Consider the following 18,708-nt stretch of genomic DNA (forward strand, 5'->3'; position numbering starts at 1 on the left):
GTGCAAGGAACTATTTTGCACTATTTCTCTGCCTTAGATCTCGGCATTAATGTGAGATTATCAGCGCATTTCACGGGGGGAGCAGGACTGGCAAACCCCCAAGCCCGAGTATCCCCCGGCGTCCCAGCACCCCTCGGGCAGCACCAGGGCTTGTGTTTACATGCACACTTTTCCCTCTGGAAACTACAGCATCCAACTCAGCACAACCAACCCCCGAGATGAACCCCTCTACCCAGAATCCCAAACAGACAGGGCTGATGGTTCGAGACAGCACCAAAGCAGCAGTTCAACGCACACAAAATGTATGTTTCCCCCCCCGCCAAAACTCCGCTGGAGAAAATACGGAGGTGACGCTGCAGCAGCAGAGATGCAGGAGTGTTACTGTGTCGTAATCAACTGTGAGGTGCTTTCCTTTCATTCAGCGATTGTCACGCTCGTCGCAGAGGAATGCCAGGCAGAGATGTCGGCCGGGGTGGTATCCGCAGGTACCTGCACTGGCTTTTCCCCACCGCGGCCCCAGCTCGGGATGCTGCGGCTCAGGGGCTGCTGCAGCGGCTCGCAGCAGTGCCGGGAGCCGCTGCCGGGCTGCTCACACGAGCTGAATGTGTTTGGGAAGCTCTCTTGGATCAAACAGGCTCCTACCTCCAGTAGGGGCTCGTATTTTTAGGACAAATATATAAGGAGAGGTGAAACCTGAGGTGGGTGGCAGATCTTTTTTTCTTCTCTAAGCGCTTTTGGTAAACAAAGAAAGGGGGAAAGGGGAAGACAGGGATGCTCAGTAAAGCACTAATGGGTATTTGTCCCCTCGGCAGTTGCTTGGAGTGTGGCATCAGGCACAGGAAGGTGCCTGTCCCCTTTACTGGGACCTTTGCTTCAGATGGGCTGATTCGGTAAGTGAGGGGGGAAACCCACAATGCCAAACCTGTTTTCCCCCCATTCCTTAAGGTAAAACATTCTCTGCAAAGCCCTCATAGCCAGGACCACATTCCTGGGGATGGCTCAGGATAAACACGTTTTTCAAGAGCAAAAAAAATCCAGTCAGAAATTTGGTGTGTTTCCTTTTTTTCCTTTTTTTTCCTACAAAAAAGCTCTTCCCATAGCCTACCTGGGAGCACTCCCTAATGTCAGGCTGCTCTCCCATACAGTGAGTATTGAAGATACCTGCAGGAAGGGCTTTGGGGTTAGAGGGGGGGGTGCAGGGATGCTCCAGCCCCACTGAGTGGGGGCCTCCAGCTCAGCCTTGGCTCAGCCCCAGCTCAGTCACCACTCCCGAGTGGAGGAATGACTGAGCTGAAAGTGCTGCTCAACTTCTGCAGGGGAAGCCGAGGCAACAACACCAGAATTCACACATGGAATGGGGAAACAACACCTCTGCAGGCAAGACGTGTCCTTGTGTCTGGACAGATGGACACCAGCACAGCCGGCCCAGCTTGGAGTTGTAGAGATTTTACAGACACATTCTGCAAAATATCTCCATGAAGTCAATGTGTCCTGCAGGCTCCGAGCGAGCCGTGCAGGCTGCACAGACACGGCTGCGGGGATGTGGAGCACGCAGGGCGTTACAGCATCAGCTCACACGCAGCCTGGCCATCCAGAGACACGTGCCACCCCAGCATATATGTGTTACATAAATATATAAATAAACCCTGGTGCACTCAGCATATCCATGAGGAAGGAGCTGTAAAGCTGCCCCAACACATGGGAAGTGTCACACGCATGGGAGAGGGGCTGTGGCTGTGCCCACCAGAGCCATGGGGGAGTTTGCTCCCATTTTCCCCCCGTGAGGCAGATCCGTGCTTGGCTCTGGGGTGCCCTGAGCAGATGGTGGGGAGCAGGGCAGGGGCGTCAGGCCTGGGGGGTCAAAGACCGTGCCAAGGGATGGGGGGAGCCCTGAACACCCCCCTCCTGCACCTCCCCACCCAGGATGAAAATCACAGCTGGGCTGAGAGGGGGGTGCAGGGGAAAGCAAAGCCAGAGGGATGGGGACAGGGGGGAAGGAATTGTGGGGGTCCTTGGTGGGGCAGCAGCATCAGCCAGGGATGTCTCCAGCCCTCGCACCCCCTTTCCCAGCGTTCAGGACCCATTCACAGCCAGACTCCCCTCCCACGGCCCTCAGTGCAGGCAGAGTCTGCACCCGGTTTCCCAGAGCCATTTCCCAACATTTTGCAGAAACCCCATTAAATAAGTGGAGAGCAGTATTTAAACACAGCACTGTAATTATTAATTCCCCCCACATCCCCCCCTGAAATGCGAGGGTTTAATTGGCTCCAAGATGAGGAAGCTACGAGCAGTGTTATAAAATGAACTGACCCCGCGAAATGATGCAACATCTGGAGGCAGGGCAGGCGGGGAGGCAAGAGCATCTCTGCGGAGCATCCGTACGTGCAGCCTGCGCCGATGGGAAGGGCCCTACGGAGCTGCATCCCAGCTCTGCCTCGGCAATCCCGTGCTAAGAAAGAAAAGCCCCTCAGAGCTTACCTGCCCGCAGCGAGGCGCGTCCCCTCAGCACCTGCAGAACGAGAGCTCTGTCCTTTCAAACAGCCCTAAAAAATTTCCCCTAAGTCCACCCGGGTGATTATTTTTTTAGAGCTAATCAAGGAAATAAAGTTAAAGAGGAGGAGAGTTCCTCTTGTTTGGGGTCTGATTTGGGAGAAGGAGGGGGTGGGGGGAGTTAAAGAGACCAGTTGCTGCCCACTGCTTTGACCACTGAGGGATTCAACCCTTATTACCATTTTGTTTTTGTCCAGATTTGCAAGTAGGGCCCCCTGCATTCAAATCATCGCCCTCCATCCTTATTGTAAAGGACAGGCCTTAGTGGGCCCCCTTTGGATTGTCCTCCATTAACAATCCCTTCTTTTGTGGAGGTGTTTCTTTTTCTATTCACACACATCGCTGATGGTACTTCAGGCCCAGCTCTTAAAGAAACTGTTTGCAAAATTATACCTTTCCACACACTACTCCACAAGGAAGCAGGGAACTGTAGTTAGGAAAACATTATTGAGGCTTGTAATTTAATTAAAAATGCTAAAGCTGGCAAAGGGGAAAGGAGAGAGGGGAAAAGAGCATAAGGGTGCAAAAGCAGGAACCAGGTTTCTTTTCTTTTTGAGCTCTGCAGTCCCTGCACAGGCGGGGCTGGGGGTGTGGGGCAGTGCTCACGCTCCTGCCCGTGCACACCCAGAGTGTGCCAGCCTGCACAGGGACAGGGGCTGCCCACGGCCGTCTGTGTGCCACGCTCCCGGCCCGGGCGCAGATGAGGCAGCCAGACACCCTTAAGCAAATAATGTTTTTAAAATGTGGATGCAAGCTCGGACATGCGTGGACAGAGCCCGAGGGGCACGGCTGTGCAGCGGGCGCCTGCAGCTGCCGGCCGCTCGGGGCAAAGCCCTCGCCTGAGGTGGCTGTGGGGGGAGTTGCACCCCATCAGCCTCCTCCTGAAAAACTCTCGCGTGAGGAGTTTAGGCTGAAAGAAAGCTGGAGGAGCTGCATCCTGCTCAGCATCCTCGCTCTCAGAAAGGCTCAGAAGCATGTCTGCAGTGAGGACACCCTTCCTTTGGTTATTGTTGTTATCCCCGTCGCCAACAGATCTGTAAATGTTCAAAGAACAACACGACTTTAAAAAAAATCATAATAATTCAGCTGGCGAAGCAGGGCAGAGCCTGACCTCCGGCTCCATGGATGAGTGCTTCGCTGGGACCCCTGCTGAGCCAATGTGGACCTTCAACATCAACTCAGAAATTGGTGTGATTTGCCTGGGAAACCAGCAGTCATAGAGCAACTGGCCTTGACAAGATGAAGAGGAAATGTATAGAAGACGTTTAATGGGTCGCAAGAGGAGGGGGGGGGGAGAAACTCAGCCTGGAGTGCTGCATTTTATATGTCTGGAGGGGCCCTTCTGCAGGAAGGGAAGGAGCAGGGCTGGGGAGGGGAGACTTTCTCAGGTTGGGCTTCACTTCCCAGCCATCAGAAGCCATCTGGGAATGCTCTGCCCTGCAAAAGGTTATTTCCCCATCCCTGGCTGGGACTCAGGCCCGGTCTGGGTTTCCAATAAACCTGGTGATTTCTTTAATGTCAGTGAATAGCTGAAGGCAGCCCGGCTGGCGAGGCTTTGTACATAGACGCACTGGGCTTGGATTATGCACGCCTAATCGCCTAATTTTCTTCAAGTGATCTGGATGCCGTACTCTTGGGCTGTGGAACATTTTATAAATAGCTGTGCTTGGAGTTAATATGATTTACTGGAGAAAGACCAGTTAAGCAATTCCCCACCTAAGTAGAGCAGTAATGAACAGGCTCTGGAGAAGATGCCTTCCCCACCGGCTCCAAGAGGGGGTGGGCAGGGAAGCGAGGATGCAGAGAGGTGATGTTTATTTGTGTGCGTGCACAGAGCGTCATTGATTTTTAATTGTATTAAAAGAATTGCAGTAGCCACAGGCTGCCTCTAGGACTGGACTTTTCCCTCAAACATGTGCAGCAGAGCTGTGGCCTCCCCCTCCTGCTAATGCTTGTGCTGCTGCAACATCCCACTGCAGGAGTGAGTGGCGACAGCAGAGCCCTGCCCTGCTGCACATCTCTTCCCCTTCCCCTTCCTCTTCCCTTTTCCTTCCCTCATTCCTTTCTCCTTCCCTTTCAGCAGCCAAACCAAATCAGGGGGTCCCTGTGCTGCCCTGTTCCCTATTCTGAGGGAACTCCATTGTCAAGGGTGTCAGCAGAGCCAGGCTGAGCCCTGAGGGCCAGGAGCACCACTTGGCCTGTCCCCTCCACCAGGGAGGGCACAGCGGCTGCAGCCTCGGTCAGGAGAGTCAGCAGTGCCTGGAAACCCAGTGAAGCCTCTGCTGAGCACAGTGATCCCCTGCCACCACCACTGAAGACCTGAACCAAAACCACCTGGATTTCAGTGAGAACCCCAGAGGGCTCTCATGCAGGGACCTCTCTCCTCCCCATTCCCAGGAAAAATATACCCTGGGACAATGTCCTGGAGTTTGGGGGAGCATTGTTGGGATCAGGGTGCTCCTTGGGGAAGAAGGGGGCGATCAGAAGGTTGAGATGATAAAAACAACACTCTTAGAAAATGCAAAAAGGAGAAATACACAGGCTTCAAACCCTGGTGGTGTTGGTGTGGGGAAACTGTGTCCAAGTCTGGCTCTGGCTCTGTTCAGCAGCCAGCAGAGGCTGGAGATGGGGATAAAGTGGCCAGGCCTGAGCTCCGCAGCCCAGGCTGGCAGGAGCAGGGCAGGAGCAACATTTCTAGGGGGGAGATGGTGGCTCATTGGTCACATCCCATCTGAGAGGTAGGAGACACCTTCCCCTTGGTGGGGCAGGAGAGGGTCCCCCATCCCCACCAGGATGAACCCCCCACCCCAGTTGTGCCACCACCACAGGGAAGGAGCTGTGCACCCCATTACACCAGCACAGGGGTGACCCCCGGGCTTGGGGGAGCCCGGGGGATGTCAGACCCCACTCCCAACCCCACACAAGTGCAGCATCCGCACCACAAGCACACAATAACCTGGACCCCCCCACGCCCCCAGCCCCTCCCTGCCCTCAGCTGTGCCTTCTCGAGGTGACCAGGAAAAATTAGGCTGGAAACTGTCCTGGTGATTGATCCAACCAAATAAACATCTCCAGGGAAAGGGGGGGAAGGAAGAGAAAAGCCTTTCTGCAGCACGGAGCCCGAGAGGGGAAGCAGGTAATTAGCTATGTGATGGAGCAATCCTCTCCTGCCGAGGAAATTCTTGACACCAGAATCCTGCCCTGAGAAACCAAGTGTGACCCAAGTGAGGATTTTTTTCCCCCCCTTCCCCTTTTTAAAATTAAGATCATTATATGTTTTTTAAATGTCAAGCCCAGGAAGAAGTGGTGGGGTGGGGGTTGGGGAGCTGCGGGCATTCTTCACTTCAGAAGCTTGAATGTTTCAAAGTTGCTGCTGTGCTGTTAGCTGACGGCTATTGTGTGTGTTTAAGGCTGGGGGGGGCCCGGGGAGGGGGCTCGGACCCCCCGTTGGTGTGGATTTGCTGTCCAAAGACCGTTAGAAAGAGGCAAGAATGAATGAGATTGAATGGAATTGTAATGCACAAGGCCCTCCTCCTTTCTCAAGGAGCTGGGAGGCCAGGAAAGCGAGTTGTGGGGAGAGCAGGCAGCTTTCCTCCACATAGGAAGAGGCTTTGCAAATCAGCAAATTGTATATTTCTAGGGGAAGAGGGGAGGGAGGGGGGTTATTTATTTTTTTTATTACAGATCTGGAAAAAAAAAAAAGCCCTGCAGCAGCTAAGAAGACCAAAAGGAGACAGAGAGAGAAAAGAGGGAGAGGAGACTTGATAGAAAAATCTGATTCCCAAACCTCTTGTAAGTGTAATTACTTTCTAAGAAAATGAATTGCTTTCTAAGAAAGATTAAAAAATGTAGAAGAATGTCTGAAATTATAGCAGGGAACAAACTCTGTTGATGCCTTTCCTACACAGAGAGATTTCTGGGGCAGGAACCAGAGGCCTAGAACCCGCAAAACCTTTGTCTGAGATTTGAAAGAGATCTGGGCTTAATTTTTAAGAGATTTTGCTTTCTCCTCCAGGCTGTGGGTCAGCTCCGAGGCAATGCTCGGGCTGGTGACGGGGCAGCGGCCGCTCGGCGCTGCTCTGGTGCCTGGGCCGCATCCCGGTGGCAACAGACAGACAAAGGCTGCTTATTATTGACTTATTCAGCAGAAATGAGGAGGGGGATGAGATTTTGGGGTGGTTTTGAGCGCTCTGCAATGTGTGTGTGTGTGTGTGAGCACGTGTGTGGTGTCTGTGTGTGTGTGCGTGTCACGTTGTCCAGGACAGGGCTGAGCGCACGTTTTCCACGGTTTGTTGTGCCGCAGTTGATTTGGGGTTCAATCTTGTATATTTTTCTAATGTGGTCATCTATGCGTGGTGGAGCAGGGGCTTGGAAATGGAAGGAAAGTGGAGGCATGTTGCTTGTCTCTGGGATTCCTTTGTTCGGGGAACAGTAGGTGGTAGGTTTAAAACGGCAGAGAGCGACAGAGGAGGAGAAGAAGAAAGAAACGAAAAAGGGGGAAAAAAAATGGCCCTTTACGAATCATCTGACTGTTTTCTTCTGGGATGGAGAAATGCTGCATTAGAGATTAAGGAAGGGCTATGCTTAAGACAAAATGTCTCACTGGAAGTGTTGGTAAAATAGCAGCCAAACCCAGCCTGCCTTTAAAGCCTGGGATCACGAAAAGGCTGCAGGGCCGCAGAAGCGGGGGATGAGCTGGTGAGGGTATTTAATGGTAAACTTTCGAGGGGCTGAGCCGATGATGGGTTTGTTTTAAAGGAGAAATAAACCCTGCTGCCAGCCTGCCGAGCAGCAGCGCTCCCCCCCGCCATATGACATCGCTCAGTCACCACCGCGAGGCTTCGCAGTGACAGGAGGCTCAAAATACCCCAACCCCGCTCCGCCGGGGGAGGGGAGAGGAAAATCAACCCCTCGGGTTTTCGGGGAGGATTCGCGGGGGGACAGGGGCAGCTGGAGGAGCGAGCGCTCGGGGACAGACAGACCGACAGAGCAGCTCCCCGCAGGGCCCTCCGGCCGGGTGCGGACCCGTCGGGAAGGGCACGGAGGGAAACACCGCCTCCTCTTCGGCGAGAAACAACCCGGGGGTGTCCCGTGGGTCCCCCCAGGGCTGACCCGGGCGCCCCCGCGCCCGCTGCTGCGGCTCCGCGCCTTCAACACCATGGACAGCGAAGCGGGGCCGGGCCGGGCCGGGCCGGGGGGAGGACGGGGACCGGCTACCGGGGACGGGGGGCAGAGGGCTGGGGGCCGGTGACGGAGGGACCGGAGGTCTCGAGGAGGCCGGGCCCGGGCCGGACGGGAGGCCGAGGGCCGGGTCTCGCAGGGGGGAGGCGGCCCAGCCGCCCCCGCATCCCGAGCATCCCTAGAGCCCCTCCGCATCCCTCGTCCCCAGCTCGGAGCGGCACCCTCGGGACTGGATGCGAGGTCCGAGTCTCCCCCGGGGACGGGCCCCGTGCAAACGGTAAACCTGAGCGTTTTCCTCCGTGTTAATTTGTTTAGGTTGTTTTCTTTTAAATCGATAAAAGATTGAGGGCCTCGGTCTGGTGGAGTAAATAGGTCAATATGGAACAGGCTCTAAATAAGCAGATTTTTTTTTTTTTTTTAAGTTTCAGAAGATGAAAAGCGAAGGGAAAATTCCCTTTGCTGTGTAATGTCAAACTCTGATTGTCCCTGGTTTGTGCTTGTCATGAACCGCAGTATTATAAAAGAGGAAGAGGGAAAGGCACGCAAACAGGGACGGGGGCTCTCAGTGCTGTGGATGCCTTGAAAATATGGCTCTTGAGTTTGGGAGGTGATATTTCACCTCCCTGCGAGTATTTCAGTAGCCAAACGGGGCCCACCAGTTTTTTACAAGCTGCTATTTGGAGGCCGTTTCCCCTTCGGAGCCTGGCCTGGCAGGGCACGGCCCTCAGAGAGGGAGACGAAGGCCTCAAAACAATTGTTTTGCTCCAGCGGGGAAGGGAATAGATCCCTCTTCCAGCGGTTGTTGCCCAGCTGTTCTGGAAATGCTCATACTGCTGAGGCAGGGAGAGACTTCCAGCACTGGAGCAAGACACCTTCCATCAAAATAATTGTATCCTGCCTTCCCCCACCTTACACCCTTCCTTACCATGGAGGAAAATACCACAGTGCATGGAAACACACCCAGGCAAATAAATCGTCGCCTGAAAGCTCTGCCAGCAAACACGCATAGCACTGCTGGTCATAAAAGTTACTCTAGGCAGGGAGTCAGGGCGTGTAGAAAGCCACAGACCTGCACCTCCTGTCACAAAAATGAGTGTGAATGTGCCTCAGGTTTTTTGGGGGGGTGTGTGTTTGGAGCAGGAGGGATGGATAATTAGCACTGAAGAAGCGGCATGCTTACCAAAAAATTAAACACATGCAAGGGTTCTAAGCAAGACCTCTCCTTACTGGACATAACCAGCTTGTTATTAAACATGATTTCTCTTCCCAGAGATTAAATTTGGTGACCTGAGATAAATAAATAAATCTCAGAGCCTATTCCCATTGTAGCAGCCGCCCTGTGATGAGGTCTGTAAGTTTAACCAACAAGAGGTGCAGCAAACCCATCTCTGCTTCCCAGCTCGCAAAATGGATGTGGTGGAAGGATATGGTGAGGCACCAGCTAAACTGCAAGTGCAGGATGCCTGAGAGGGATGGGGAGAGACGCCTGGATGCCACGGCACAGGTTAGAGCAGGTTGAGGGCAGCAAATCTATACGTGATTTCGGCATTTTCCAGGGTGGAAGTCTTAGCTTAAAGAAAAAACAAAATACTCTCTCGGTTTGCCACTTGGAAGTCAAAACCATTTCCTTCCAGGTCCTCACTCCTGTGAATCTGAGCTCATGCAACGTTAAGAAAAATCTAGCGTTAAACCCCAAAATATGAAACTCGTATTGTATATTTAAAGGGAGCCTCTTACTTTATATAACTCAGGACACATTGTCTCTTCTTGGAGAGAACGGGGGTGAAATCCTACACATTACTTAAAAAAAAAAAAAAGAAAAAGAAAACACGTTTTAAAATTACATCCATGTCAGCTCTAAAGAAAATTATCGCTGATGTCTTTCTGAGCTTGGAAATATAACTGTAGGATTCAGCTTTCCCCTCCCCCTCTGCCCCTCCACCCCCTCCCTTCCCAACCAAAAAAAAAAAAAAAAAAGAAAAAGAAAAGAAAAAGCAACAGAATATATAAAGCTCCTCTGATTAACAGTTTAGGTGCAGAACCCTATTTATAGGGTACACGTTCTCCTGTGCCGCCTCGATCCTCCAGCCTGGAGCGGTGCATTATTGATGCAGCTGCAAGTGCTCAAAGCTTAAACAATATTTTTTCCGAAAGCCCCAGCAGCCCGCCCGGGAGGAAGGTGGGGACGGGCTGGCGATGGAGTCCTGAATGTTACTCCTCCAGTTTCAAGGACATCTTGCTGATGAGGATTTGGTTAATGGAGGAGAACTTATGTCCTAGCGGTGACGTCATTGGGTCCCAATGTAATCCTCTTGTGCTGAACCCAATCAGCAGATGTGCTGAGAGCCGGGATGCGGAGAAGAAGCTCTAATCCCTTAGACTGGATGAGATCAGCTGAAACAGCCAGGACTAGACCCCAAACCCCTCTGCTAGGAAGATCAAGAGAAAAGGGATAAATTGAGAGAGACGCCTCATAACCCCTTTAAAGAGCTTTGGAGAAGAGAAGAGAAAGATGGGTGGTGCACCAAGTTCATCTTGCTTTTAAAGCCTAGCGGGAGCCTGGTTTTCACTCTGATGAGGTCCTTCTGCATTGTTCCAGGGCAGGAGGAGAAAAGAGGAAAAAAAAAAGAGAGAGAGAAAGAGAAAAGGAAAAAAAAAAAAGAGAGAGGAAAAAAAAAGTCTGAAATTCAAAGATAATGAGAGACTAGGCGCCTTTCTTATTCATCTCCAGCTTGCCTACACAAAAACAAGCGTCCTGAGCCACGGGAGGGCGTTTGCACTGGATCTGAGCGAGGAGCGGAGTTTGTGCCGCCGGAGCCGCCGGGCGCCGCGTCCACGAGTGGGTAAATCCGCTACGAGCGGGGCTCCGGCTGTGAGCGCGGGGTGCGGGCGACAGTGGCGGGGAGCGACCGGCTCTATCGCTGACTTGGAACAGCATCAGGATTTTTTCCTCCCCTTGTGCAAGCGACCTTAATGGGCTTGTGATTTTTTTTGTTCTTTCTTTCTTCCTTTTTTTTTTTTTTTTTTTTTTTTGCTTTTGGACAAAAAAGAGGGGAGGAAGGGGAGGGGGCGAGGATTTTTCAGACGCGATATCTAGAGAGAGAAATCGTCCTAAATTCATAAGGCGACTCTAAGTCTGACGGCGATCAACGAAACCGGTTTAATTGCTTTACCCCTTTTCAATCCTTCTCAATTTAAAATTTTTTTTTCCTCTTTGCATTGCTATTATTTTTTTTTAATGAAGCTATTATTGTGCCAACCGCGGCGGAGCGGAGAGATGGGAAACGCGTGTTTAACCTCCGCCGGTTTCCCTTCAAGAGGAGAGAAATCGGCTCCTTTGCCTGGCCAGCAAAGACAAACACACGAGCGGGATTTTCATTTCGCTCTGGGGAGGGAGCGGGGGTCCCCCGCATCCCCCACGGCCCCCGCATCCCCCCGCCGGCTGCCCGGGGCTCGGACGGCGGCGGCCCGGCGTGGAGGGGAGAGCCGCTCCTGCAGCCCCGGGACCGGGGGGGCTGTGAAGCATCTCCGGGCGCTTTGCCGCCGCTCCTGCCTCCGTGCCGGGACGCGCCGCACGGCACCGGCAGCCGGAGGCTTGTTGCGAGATGTCCTCGGCGCTACCGGCTTTATTATTATTGTTGTTGTTGTTATTATTATTATTATTATCACCACCAGCCGCATTTTTCTCGCTGGTAAGGCCGGAGCTCGGGATGTGTCCGTCTGTCCGCCCCTCTGCCCCTGGGGCTTCTCCGCGCCCGGCGCTCCGCATCTGCCCGGGTGCGCTGCAGCGGTGCGGCTGGGAGGGGGTCCGGGGCACGCTGCCGACCCCGGCAGGGCGAGGAGCGGGGGGAAAAGGACGGCAGCGGCCCCCGGCAGCAAGGCAGCCCCTCCTCGCCGCCCTCCTCCGCTCCCCGCCGCCCCCGGCCCCGCCGCGCCCCCGCGGCCGCCTCGGCGGAGGGGGGCCCCGGGCGGCGGGGAGGGCGGCCGGCGGTCCCGGCGGGGTGGACCCTGCACTGACAGCCTCTCTCTCTCTTTCTCTCCCCCCCCGCTCTCTCCCGCAAGTCCCGCTCGCCGCCTGCCCTGCTCCGAGCGGGGACAGCCCGAGCCCCTCTCTGCGTGTTCACAGCGGACCTTGATTTAATGTCCATACAATTAAGGCACGCGGTGAATGCCAAGAGAGGAGCCTCACAGCTTCATTTTCATGGAAATTGGGGACATAAACCCTCTAATTACACTTAACAACAGCCACGGAGCGATCTATGGAGCATCCTCGGCCTTTTGACAAATAGGAGTAACAATGCGCCAGCGCCCGGCGGGGCAGCTGTCTCCTCGCATTAACGGGGGCACGGGGGGAGGCGGGGGGAGGCCCCACTCCGGCCCCGCCGGGACTTGCGGGGGCTCCCGGCGTACAAAGGGCAGGAGGAGCGGCAGGACAATGCGGGCAGAGCTGGGGGGGCCGCGGGCAGGGACCGCTCCGAGGAGCGGGGCGTGGGCGGGGGGTGACGAGCGGCCCCTCGTCGCAGAGCGAGGGACCCCCCTCCCAAAGAGACACCCCCCTCTTCTCAGCCTCCACAATGCCGTTCAGAAAGCTCCCTGAAAAAACACCCCTCTGGAGGATTTTAGGAAGGGGGGCGCTTTTTGCTTCATTTTTTCAGTAGGTCTTTTTTTGGTTTTATTTTTGCCGTTGCCCCTGCAATGCTCCTCCCTCACGTGGGGGCTCGGCCATGTGGCTCCCGCTGCTCTGCGGAGCCGCAAGACAGGTCCAGGGTCCTGTCCTGCCCCTCTGAGCCCCTTTGCAGCTCAACTATCCACAGAACAAAACGATGAGCCTGCTTTTTTTCAAAAGCAGGGCTGGCAAGGTGAGGGGCTGCAGCGCTGCAGCCTCCCCAGTGCCACCTCCGGCCCTGTCACCGCAGCCTGCAAGGTGGCACACATCCCCTTTTGCAGTCTCCAGCGAGACTGCAGTAACCCACACCGGTTCTTAGGTCAGGCTTTAGACCTCAATAAATCTCTGTTGTAAGACTCGTGTATTCAACTTCCTAAAGACATGCCGAGCCCTAAGTTTGAGCTTCCTGAGGACTGTGCTTGGGCAAGGGAGGATTTGATAATTTGGCAGCAAAAAGCCATAGAGCCGGATTGAGCCGCATACACCCAACTCTCTGCGCCCCCTCCCCGCTTCATCTCTGCTCCACTTTTGTCAGCATTGCGTCTGTCCAAGGAACCGAGGCCGTGGATGTCTCCATCCTCCATCCCTGCAGTGCTTGTGTGGGACACACGACCTTGTCTGCAGCAGAAATGTCAGTGGCAGAGCACTCACCTTGCTTAGGAGGGGGGAAAGGAAAACCTTCCCATACTTTGTGGGATTACTCGATTTCAAGCTGGCCTGTGAAAAGCAGGGACTTTCAGGCAGGGCTCCTGGGGGAAGTGGGGCAAGGGAAGAAGCAGAGGACACGGCCGTGGAGGAGCGTGGTGTTGAGGCTGTTCTGCTGCAGAGGCATTGCACAACTGAGCAGTTGTGGACGGGTCATGCCTCCAAAGCTGGCAGGAGACAGGAGCGAGGAAGCACGCAATGCCCACAGAGCTCCATCGAGCGGTGCAGCCGCCTGTCCCTCTCCTGGACCTGATCGTGAGCATTGCTCCAACGAGGCCAGGTACCATGTAACTGCAGCAGCTCACAGGGCAAGAGGCTGCGGGGTGCAGGAGGGCCCAGCTTCATCAGGAGGGCTCTAGAGGCACAGAGATTCTTAAAAGAAGCTGGATTTTCCCCCTCTCTCTTTCCCAATAGATCAGCACAGGTACTGAGGTGTCGGAGACCTGCTTGCTCCCACATCCATCGTGTGCTGCAATGTCACAGGATGCATTTTGACCTCATATGCCCCCAATGTAAGTTGGGCTATGCGGTGACTGGATTCACTGCTGGGGGAAGGGAACATCGCTGATCTCTTCCATGCAACCCTGTGGGGGCAGATCTCCAGCCACAGGGCAGTTCTGCTCTTGAACAAGTCCTTGGTTCTTTGCAAAGCTGGTAGGGAGGAGTAAGAAGCCAAGTGCAGGGAGACAGATCCTGATAAACGTAAAGTTGACATTGAGAAGGGAGTGAGCCACTCCAAGGTAATCTGCAGTGCAGCAGGAAAGCTGCTGGCTTCCTCCAGGGGCCACCAAGAGGCCAAGGATAGCTCTGAAGGAATGCAGGTAACTGGTGGGAGCTGTGTGGGGCCAAATGGACCACACTGGGCCCAGTCCCCAGATTGGCATTGAGAATCAAGATCAGTTGTGCCAAGACGGTGCAAGTCAGATGCTTATCCTGGACCAGATCGCTCTCCAGGTTTGCCGGGGAGGGTGCTGCACAGACTCCTCAGCAAACAGGACTGCCTCAATTCGCAAATGCTCTTCCTCAGACTTTCTATGTGCTCCCTTCTTAGCCAAGAGGGGATTCATTAAATTTGATCACTGAGATGTAACCCTCCTCCCTCACACAAAGCCCCCTCCAGTGCTACCACACCTATTGCTCCGGCGTGCCTGGCAGCAGCCGTGCCCATCCCTGATCTGTGCAGAGCCAGCGGCTGCAGCACAGCCGGGGGGTCACACAAACCCCACCAAGCTCTGGGGCCACGGTGCTGCAAGGGGCCCTCCCCACCGCTGTGACACCCAGGGAGGCAGCAGGAGCCAGATCAGTGCGGCTGGCAGGAACGAGCGGGGAAGGCTGGCAGTGCAGCCAGCCGTGGTTTCATGTTGCACCTTCCCTGCTCCTACACTGACCCCTCTTTAGGTAAGTCAAGGCTCAGTCACCAGGGAGCAGAGAGTTATTGCACAGAGACGTCCATGTGCCCATAAACTGCTCTCCCCGGCCTTCTCCATCGTCTTTGCTGCTCAGTGTGGATTCACAGGTCCCTCAAGGATAAGGTCCCACTTCTGTGCAGCTCCTTAGCCGTGGTTGGTGGTGATCCTGCAGTGATTCCTGGCTGGCTCAGAGGCTCAGCTCTGCTGTGGTTCAGCTGGAGGCACCTCCTCCAGGAAGTCACACATCCCACAGGTTGCTCAGCTGAAAAAAGCCCCCAGAGTAACACCATTAGTCGCACAGCAAGGACAGCACTGCCACCAAGTCACCTCCGGTTGCAGGCACCACTTCCTTGACATTCAGAAGGAGAATTTATCCAAGATCAGATACACTCCTGTGGCAGTCACAGCTTTAGTCCAGTTTCCTGATGGGAAAGCCTTGGGGAAAATACGAGCTGCAACATGGGGCTGGATCAGGCCATTCTATGATAGACTCACCATGGAGGAGAAATCATCATCTTATTTCCCCTGTACAGCCCCCCCACACTCAGGAGAGTGACACAGTTTCCTCCCCACAGGGAAAAGCACAGCTGGAGCCAAGTTGGGGTGAGAAGGAAGCATCACCTTCCACCCTCTAAGCACCTCTTCCTTGTAGATGTACACAAAGCACCAGCCTCCAGTCCACGTCCACATGACAACTGCTCAAGAATTTGCACATGACAGGCTCATCCTTTACAAGTCCTGACATCAATCATTAAGGACAGGTTAAAAAATAGGTGTCTTTTCTCCCAAATCACCACAGGGCAGGTGGAGCTGCCTTGTCAGCCCACTGTGTGTGCCAGGGAGGCCTTGGGTTTGAGCTACATTGAGAAATACAGGCACCACTTGGCAATAGGATAAGGAGAAACCCACCTGGGCAGAGGCCTGACTTTTGATGACATGAGTGGGTAAACCTAAGAAAGAAAGGTTAACAGTGAAGTGCATAAAAGGCTGCTGCAAGGAGAGGCAACCAGACAATTTCCATGGCTTTGCAGGTAGGAACAGGCCCAACCTGCAGCAGGAATGATTCAGGTAGTAGGAAAAGAGCCTTCTGGTAGAAAGGATAGAAAAGCACTGGAACAGCCTGGGAAGGAGGAGAAATTCCTGCCCAGGGAAGATCTGGGAGAAGCACATAGCAGGAGTCCCAAGGTGGCACTGGTCCCTCCAGCCTAACAGTGCCACTAGCAGAAAGTGGCATCACACATCTATTTCTCCTGAAAATACAGCGAAGCTTCCTCACATCTTCATGTCTTTTCCTAAACCCAAAGGGCTCATCATCTGTGTCTCCACAGAGACCAGAAATGTGCCTCTGCTCAAGTGACAATGGCAGAGTGCAGTGCCTTGTTGTCCTCATACAAAGACAAGGTTGAGGAATCGCAACAGAAGTGGTCAAATTCAAGCATCATTTTTTTCTAAAACGATAGAAATGGGATGTATCTTCATCAGTCCTATGAAAGTAATCCTATTTGGGATTACTTCCTCACATGGTTTGTCCCAAGCCAGCTCAAAACCAATTGAGAGCATTACCAAGGTATAATACCCTCAGGTGACATCCCAGAGGGATTGCCATTTTCTGTCACCTCCTAATAGCTCCCTTTCAATTGACTGCACACCTTCCTGGGTACATCTACAGAAACAGAGGAAAACATTGATAATCAGATATGTGTGGGATCATAAAATATATCTTACACAGGTGCATCTGAAGATACATATTTATAATACATACATATATATATATAGATATACATAATATATATGTTATACAGCTGTCTCTCTGTCCAGGGACTTGCAAAGTCAGACACAGAAGGATTCAAAGCACTCACTCAAGGACCCTGAACCACGGCCTACCCTCAAGGGAGGGGAGATTTTTAGGAGGAGAGGTGATTTAAGCTGTCAGAACAATTCACCTCACCTGCAGCCCAGCTTTCCCAGCCTGGGCTGCCCGACTTTTGCCACTAGAAAGTGAGGGACCCTCAGCACATCATCCTCCCTCCCTGCAGATCCTGCCTGTATTTTAGAGCAGCTTTCCTGCGCTGTTTGTGGAGCTGCTCTAGGACTGGGAGAGCACAGGGATCGCTTTCACAGCCCGCTCTCATAACCCTCTAAGTAACCCCACCGCCAGCTGCTGCCCAGCCCGAGCGGGCAACACCTCTTTAAACTTTTATCACCTTTCGTACAAAGCGAGAACCGAGACAGAAGCAGCTCCTGCAGGACAGAGGAGACAAAAGCGGGACAAAGGCACTGTGCCTCCTGCAAAGGGCCAGGTGACCGCAGGATGGCACCACTGTGGCTTCTCCTGCAGGGACAGCAGGGACAGCAGGGACAGCAGGGACACCGTGCCAGGGCCGGGCGGCGGAGCGGCCGCGCTCCCGCTGACAGAGGCGCCGGCCCTCGGGCCTCCCGGGTGGCCTTTGTGTCACCGAACCGCCGATGAATGATTCAGTATCCGGCACCTACACACGCCCTGAGCTACGATTTTGGTTTCAAGACTGTGGCTTGAATTAAATTTCATTCTGAACTGAGGAGGCAACTCTGCCTCCTCCTGACCGTCCAGTCCCGCTTCCTGCGAGGCCAGAGCCGCCCCTCTGCTCCGGCATTTAGGGAAACAACCAAAAGAGGTCTTCTACTACATTCTTTCACCCTCAACATTTTAGCCCACCGCCCCTGCCTGCCACTGGCTTTGCCACTCTGGCTCAGCTCTGAAACCCTCTCTGCCTGGCAGCCCAGCACGCTGCAGCCTGGTACCCCTGGTACCCCTGGTACCCCTCCCGTCTGCCGGGGCTGCCGGGCCCCCTGCAAGGCGCAGGAGGCGGCTGCGGAAGGGGCAGGGACCCCCGTGCTCCGGGTGGGAGCCATGGCTGCTGCTGGGCACACGGTGGCACTCGCTCTCCATCCCAGCAGAGCTGCGGGAAGCGACAGCCGGTGTAAGATGCAAAGCAGGCATTGGGTTGCTCCGTCAGAAGATGCGTGCTCGGCTCCTTCCCTGCATCCCCCGGCCCCTCTCTGGATCCTCCAGGCACGGCCGGATCGCTCGTGTCCCGGTCCTTTCTCTCACACGCAGCAGTTCTGGACGCCAGGGCTGCCACTTCACGGGGTGTCGGCCAAGAGCTCGTGTCTAAAATGACAAGGCCGGGAGAGTGCAAGGAGCAAAGCCTTTCCTGCTGGTCTGCAAATGACCACTGTGATAAACCAGACTGTCTGAAGCCCTTTCTCCCCATAAGGATGGGAGAAGGTTACCGTCTTCACTTAAAAACTAGTTCTCCCTCCTCTCTCTCATTGCCACAGGATTCCCAACTGAGATCCACCCCAGAGGATGGATCTCCATCCCCGGAGGCAACACAAATCTCCTCTTCCCCGGCCTTGCCCCCATAAATTAACCCAATCTCCAGGGGGAATGGATGCTCCTGAGCACTTCACATCATGGTAGTAACATCCAGCCTTCCCCCACCTCGTTCCAGCAAAGCTTGCATCCCTTCCCCTATGGAAATGCCAGCTGATTCAGAGAGCTTCATGTTTTGTGCAAAGCAGTGATCAAAGGCTTGCTTGCAGCTGCTGAGCTTCATTTTAGCTATTGCACAACACAAGAAGCTGCCTCCTAGCCCACCTTATCCCCAACAGCATCTCCAAAGCAGGAGTGGTATTTAGATGAGACCTACAGAAATCACCTAATATGATGCGTCAGATCTCTTGCATTCAGATGGGAAAAGAAAAAAGGCAGAAGCAATGGAGAGGAGGAGGTGGTAGGTGCACATGAGATAATTTGTCAGGAGCCTGTACGTCAGCTCCCAGAGAGAGGACTTGTATCACATACTTGGAAATGAGCAACTTCCATTTTAGAGGGGTTACTTGTAGGGTGGCACCCTCATAAAAGACACCCCACGGGGTCCTGCAGCAGGAGAGGTTGTGCAGTGTTAATGCCGAGGCACAAGGATGCCAGATCTGGAGGCAGCAAAGCTGTAGGCTTGGAGCGTAAGGCACGAGGAGCTGACACCCAAGTGTCTGCAAATAAATGAAATCAGGGAGAAGGGAGGTGGAGCTGGGATGGAGCAAAGCAGCACTGCAAACCGGCCAGTGGAAGCAGGAGGATATGGGGGCTGTTTTCCTGGGCTGCCCTGCAGCTTTCTGCTCTAAACTCTGCTGGCAGCACAAACCCTTCCCACC

At 54.0% G+C, this 18,708-nt stretch overlaps 2 long non-coding RNA genes across 3 annotated transcripts in view; one reads left to right on the forward strand and one right to left on the reverse strand.

Annotated features, from left to right (window-relative positions):
* LOC121673367 overlaps positions 1 to 2,434 on the reverse strand; it is a 122,294-nt gene extending 119,860 nt beyond the window's left edge. The window contains exon 1 of the long non-coding RNA XR_006019192.1: positions 2,311 to 2,434. This is a non-coding gene — a long non-coding RNA (uncharacterized LOC121673367). The remainder of the gene's footprint in view (positions 1 to 2,310) is intronic.
* A 7,311-nt stretch (positions 2,435 to 9,745) lies between these two features.
* On the forward strand, positions 9,746 to 12,753 carry LOC121673371. 2 transcript variants are annotated; one of them, XR_006019194.1, is made up of 2 exons: positions 9,746 to 10,574; positions 11,794 to 12,753. It is a non-coding gene; the product is annotated as an uncharacterized LOC121673371 (long non-coding RNA). The 2 variants fall into 2 exon arrangements; XR_006019195.1 differs by having other exon boundaries at positions 9,746 to 10,570.
* Positions 12,754 to 18,708: the final 5,955 nt, after the last annotated feature.

This window comes from Corvus kubaryi, unplaced genomic scaffold, assembly GCF_017639235.1.
Source record: "Corvus kubaryi isolate FWS band 111438036 unplaced genomic scaffold, C.kubaryi_AGA036_p1.0 134, whole genome shotgun sequence".
Taxonomy (NCBI): Eukaryota; Metazoa; Chordata; class Aves; order Passeriformes; family Corvidae; genus Corvus; species Corvus kubaryi.